At 37.4% G+C, this 6,000-nt stretch overlaps 1 long non-coding RNA gene across 4 annotated transcripts in view; it reads left to right on the top strand.

Moving 5' to 3' along the window:
• The window catches only part of LOC116438252, a 111,732-nt gene extending 109,183 nt beyond the window's left edge, over positions 1-2,549 (top strand). For 3 of the 4 annotated variants that reach the window (XR_004237651.1, XR_004237652.1, XR_004237653.1), the window contains one exon: positions 274-2,549. This is a non-coding gene — a long non-coding RNA (uncharacterized LOC116438252). The remainder of the gene's footprint in view (positions 1-273) is intronic. The other variant, XR_004237654.1, reaches the window with a different exon arrangement.
• The last annotated feature ends 3,451 nt before the right edge of the window (positions 2,550-6,000 follow it).

Genomic DNA, 6,000 nt, shown 5'->3' on the forward strand with positions numbered 1-6,000 from the left:
ACCTGAAATCAGAGGTGCATGTCGCAGTGATATTATTGGTACAAAGGCTATTTCTTACTCTTCATTACAAAGAGCTACTAAAAAAAAACCTGGGAGAGTTATGTTTGTCTCATTATGCACTGTATTTAAATATGTATTCAAATAGATACAAAGTTTGGTTCCGTTTTCGATCCTAGATTCTGAAAAAGTTCCTTCTTGGCAACAAAGCCTGTAATTATTGTCTTCCATTTACACTATTCCTTACCTTTATTAATTTCTATATATTTTCCACAGACTTAATGAAGTCCTGGCTTCTACAGGTGAACCGGATGTCACTGATTTTTCTTCACAAGTGAGTTTGTACCAATTTTCTACATGCATAAAATGTGAAGGATATTTGACTGCCTGAATTGCTTCAAAAAATAATAGAATACATCTGACGGAGTTAGTCTGTGTTTTTCTGTTTATATACTTCTGCGTTTCAAATTTTAGAAATATGATGAGGTTGGACAACATTATTTCAAAATACTATTGATTCTTTAAATCAGTTTCTACGTTTTTGGGGTTTTTTTGTAATAGGAAAAATACTGAAATTTATACTCTGTTCATATGGTCATTTTATTGCAAACTTTGACACAGAACTTCTACACAGGTAACAGATATCACACAGGAAATGGGAGTAATGCTTCCTGCCTGGACATTTCAGCAGACCTTCTTTTTTTTTTGCTTTTAAATTTTGTGTAAGAAGGCAGAAGTACTATGCAGATGGCCTACTGCTCAGTTGAAGTAATCACCCAAGCTTGTCAGGCAGTGTTGGGAAGGAAGTCAGGTAGGTAGAGAAGTGGCTTGATATCACTTCCCTTGTACTTCTTTTCTTAGACAACACATCTACAAATTATTTAGAAGACCTAAGAAGTACTTATAATTTGGTCAAACCTGACTAAAGCAGAATCTTGTTGCATAGAAATAAATAATACCCTGTAACTGAAGACAGAATTATGTTAAATCATAACAACTAAGCCCACTGAATAAAGTTATGCTAATATTATGAAATCTTTCTGGTAAAAACCATGTCTTTATAGGAGTTCGTTCATTAAATAAGCACCAGATGTCATATCACATGAAAAACATTTTAACACTGATGTTTGTTATAGATACCTGTTTTGATTAATATTTCCTCCCTGACTATTCCCCTTTTTCCTCCAGTTCTCTTCTTTTTCTACTCCTCAAAGAGAATATTCCAAGTATTCCTCTGGGTAGATTCTGTGGCCAGCAGTCTAAAAGATTAACATACAAACAGCCAGAACAAAAGCATTGCTACCATTGCTACTTAATTACAGCTCATTTACTCCCGGTTTCTCATCTTGCATTCATTGCAGTGCAGAAACCAAGCAGTCAGAAGAACAGAGACTCTTTAATACATCAGGCTCATGCACTTTCCTTTTCCAGTTTTAGTCTCTGTCCTTTAGAAATAACTTTGAAGCAGTAGCTTTGATGCAGATCAAAGTGAAGACTATTGCACAAGCCTCAGAAGTATTAGGTTCCCAGCATTCCTTCTCCATTTTTGCAAATTTTTGCAGATTTTTGCAGATTTTTGCAGAGCTTCAATCAACGACTTTTTTGCTGAAGGAAGAAGGACTCGTGTTTACAAGTATATTGAGAACAAGTTACACGTAGTAATTTGCACAAACTATTTCACACTACAGAGTTTCACTTAGTTATCCATATTCAAGCATTCACTATGATTGTGTTCTTCTTCTTCCTAGGATCTCTGCACATATTTCTCTCCTATTACCATTACAGATTGGTTTACTGAATTGTGAAGTTAGTGCAATCTTCCGGAAGGCTACATTCTCCTTAACATTACCATGTACTAATTAATTGCTCTTCAAAGCCTATAGGTTTCTGTTGCTTTAAAGGAATTGGTAGATTGCACAATGTTCTCACACAGAATTTAAAGCAGGAAAAAGTGAGGAAGCAAAGGTAAACTGCAACATACCAAGATAAGGCATTACCATCCATGGAGACCTGTATACATAATGCATGTGTTAAGGAAGATGATAAAATACAAGATTTGTCTGGAGACTTATACTCAAGGGTATAAGGACACTGAGACAAGGAGGAGGCTGAGACTGTGTTCTTAAGATGTTCTTATCAATTGGTCACCTAGAAATAAGGATTTTTCTTTAAAACAACAAGCAACTTTGGTTTGTTGCATGCTTTCATAGGATATGCAATGCTTATACTACTATTGATACTGAAGCAACCTTGTATAGTTACTGGCAAACATTTGGTTCTCATTACACTCACAAAACTCCCCATGTTTAATCCTTTCCACAGCAAGGAAAAGACCTTAGTTTTCATTATACTCAAATTTCTTTTGAAGTATTTTCTCATGTGCAGTGTTGTCTGAAATCACAGCTTCAGCAAAGTCCTCCTTAACAGAGGATGTTAAGTAAGATGCCAAAACATGTGTTTGCATAAACTTCACCTGCTAGAATTGCATGACTTAGAGGTTATGGATCAGAAGAACAAAATACTTCTCTTTAATAAAGGATGGTGAAAATTCATGCATATCTGTGTTCCTCTTCACATTCCAGCATAACTGGGAATCTGGACAGACATTCGTTGCTTCCCTTCACTGGTTGTCACTCTGCAGCTGAATTTTTGCTGTGACTAAGGTCACTACTTGTAGAGTTTCAGCCCAAGAATTTCCATAGCCTCATGCGATGCTGGCTCATCAAAGTTCCTTGGCTGTTCTGTCAGAGAAATATGATCCAAAGATGCTTCTTTAATATAAAACTGCTCCATCTCAGGGCCATCCTGAACAAGCCCAGCTCACAAACAAGCCTCTTCTGGGGTTCTACCCATCAACAGGACCCCCAATTTAAGCTGAGCCACACATGATCTAGACTCAGAGCTCATTAACTCATTAATTGTTTGCTAGTTGTAACTAGTGTGCTTCCTGTACAATTTGAGCCAATAAAAATGAAAAAAAACACCAAGTCTTTCTCATTATTTTAAAATTGTGGAAATGAGATGATCTCTCAACTTTTTCCCCCTTGATGGGAAAGCATTTTCAGCAAAACATTCACTTTATTTAGAAAAGCACAGCAGATTTCTTTATTCAAACCCACATTTCCTTGTTGCTGTTAGAAAAACACATTTTTTCCTTGACAAGTTTTATTCCAGGTAGTGTGTTAATCTGTCTGTTGAAGCACACAACAGATATTGCCCACACAGTACCTCTTCATGAAGATGAAGGCAATGGCTTATAATAACTTGCCTGACCATGAAAGCACACGGTGTGTCTGGATTAAAACCAAGTTCCTCTGAAACACTTGACAAATTATAGCTAGATCTCAAGTTGGTAACTCCATTAAAAGGAAGGTTAGATTTTAAGGATATAAAAACATCAGAAGTTAAAAATAGTACATGGAAAGCTAAAATCTGAGAGAAACACAGCAGTGTGTTATTTTTTGTTGAAGTCCTTGATCCTGTGTGCGAAGGAAGTATCACACACACAAATTTTGCGCAGTGTTTGTCACTAACAGTTTCCAATCTAATTGCTAGTTTTAAAATACTTTTTAAAAATACTTTCAGCAGTGTAATCTTTTCCATCCCATCCTGCCCCTGTGATGAGCATTGGTATAAACAAATTATATAGACCCAGATTAGGAGCCAGGTCTGCTCCCTTGTAGCAGAGACTCTTTGCAGCGTCAGAATGACCAGAAATTGTGACTTGAAATCTACACTTAATAACTTTGGCTGTTCAGATCACTTTTAAAACTGGTATTTGTAACTGACCTGTATCTGTCTTAACCTGGAAGTGTCTTAACTATTTAAATTGTAAACCAAATCCCTCGTAATACAGCAGGTAATAAATGGTCTCAGAGATACTCAAAGCCATTTGTAAACACTTTCTCCCTCAAGGGTTCAGGCTGTGTTTTGGCTAGCAGCATGAAGACACAGCATTATAAAAGCATAACTCAGCTCTTCTGAACGTTAGGGTATGGTTTATGTTGCTTCAGATATCACCTGAGTTCTGCTTGTCAGATTTATCTATTTCTTTTAATATGGTTTCTCTGTTCTCCATTTCATACAGCTCTGGTTATGAAACTAATTTTTTTCCTAAAATTCTCAGCAGCTTATTTCTATAAAGAATATATATTACTGAAGTGAAGCTTAGGGACATTAGGAAAGGCTATCTGTGATTTCAATTGATTCGTTTCTTTGCTAGGTTCATTGATAACTTTCACTATGCACTGGGAAGTATTTTATTTCCTAGTGCAGTACTGAGTTGTAAGACCATATTTAACTGACCTTTGAAATGTGAAGATTATGGGGCTTTAGGACCGAGGTTGCCAGTTTTTTTCTGTGTTCTCTTCATAGTGATACAATTCTTGAAAATTTTTCATCTGTTCCTCCAAGATGACTGGAGTAAACAGAGCCCACTGGAAATGTAGGTAGTAGGAATGCAAACAAGTCCCACACAGAAGCATAACTCTTCGGAGCACATGATATGCCACACTGGAATGGAGTGTCATCCATTCTGGAGTGGTAAGGAGAGAGCACTAGTTTTATAAAACAAGAAGTACGCTTGTTTGACAGGTTATGTGCTAAAGATCCCATTGCCTGAACTTCAGAAGAAGAGGAATACTCCTCTGAGAGTGTTTTGAAAGTCAAGAATGGCCAGACCTATCCTTTAACCTAAAATAAGGAAGAGAGGAGTATTCACTGTTATCCGTTTTTGCAACTTTTTACACATTAAAGGCTTTACAGTAAATGTGGATATATTTAATCTCTCTTTAAGCCACAGGTCTTTGAAATCTAAAGTTTCACCTGGTCGTTTTCTGTGTTTACTGGCTAATCTGTATTTTGGTAAGTATTATATTCCACTTCAAAATTTCCTTCATAGGTAGATACTCTCTTCAGCTGCAGTCTGTGGAATTTGCCGCAGGAGCCATATAGCAGACGCAGATTTTTTCATTTAATGAATACTGAAAGTGGAATGGTTGAGTCTCAAAGTGGGGCTCACCGACAAGGTTTTAACGGCAGGACAGCTCCAGTGAGCCCACTAAGTTTGAATATCACATTGATTTACTCGTCTCATTACAAATCTAGGGACTAACTAGTAGCCTTAGGCACTCTGTTCAAAATACAGGACTTAATATTTATAATCTGTTCTCAGTACTTTAATTTTACTGAAAATTCCTAGGTTTGAATAAAATTCAGAAAGTACAGAAGGGTATTTCCAAAAGGTAGTACCTCTTCCTGTCTCTTTGCTAGTCCACAAGGAAAATAATTGTATTTTTTCTTTCAGTGTTAAAAGTCTCCCAAACCCTCTTCATGCTTCTAAATACTAACATAAGCTGATCTGGTTTTTGATAAACCTACAGTCAGGAGACCAGAACAAGAACCAAGCTGCCCTTGATCCTTTTCTCTGGTGAAAACACTACACAGCCAAAATAATGTGGTAAGAAAGATAGAGATTTTACTCTCCTGCTTTTGCTGCTATTACAGTGACACCTGCTGTCGTGTTCTGCCTTTTTAAGTCAGAAAAGCCTAAGAACATGATAAAAGTGGCAGCCTCAGAATAAAAACCTTTACAATCATTCCAATTAATTGTAAAAATTAAACTGGGACAAAGTGCATTATGCAGTCTGGCTCACATACACTTTCAGGTGTGGTGCATTGACCCTGGCTGAATGCCAGGTGTCCACTAAAGTCAGAGGGAAGGGAAGGGAAGGGAAGGGAAGGGAAGGGAAGGGAAGGGAAGGGAAGGGAAGGGAAGGGAAGGGAAGGGAAGGGAAGGGAAGGGAAGGGAAGGGAAGGGAAGGGAAGGGAAGGGAAGGGAAGGGAAGGGAAGGGCTGAAGGCTGTATGGGGCCCAGCTTTAGCTTAATAATCCTGCCTGAAATAGGGAAACAATAAGCCTACTGAAATAGGAACAAAAACGAGTTTGACAAATGAGTAGATTTTTGTCCCCTTACAGGCAACACTATTTTACATGCTATCTGCA

The sequence above is a fragment of the Corvus moneduloides genome, chromosome Z (assembly GCF_009650955.1).
Source record: "Corvus moneduloides isolate bCorMon1 chromosome Z, bCorMon1.pri, whole genome shotgun sequence".
Classification (NCBI taxonomy): Eukaryota; Metazoa; Chordata; class Aves; order Passeriformes; family Corvidae; genus Corvus; species Corvus moneduloides.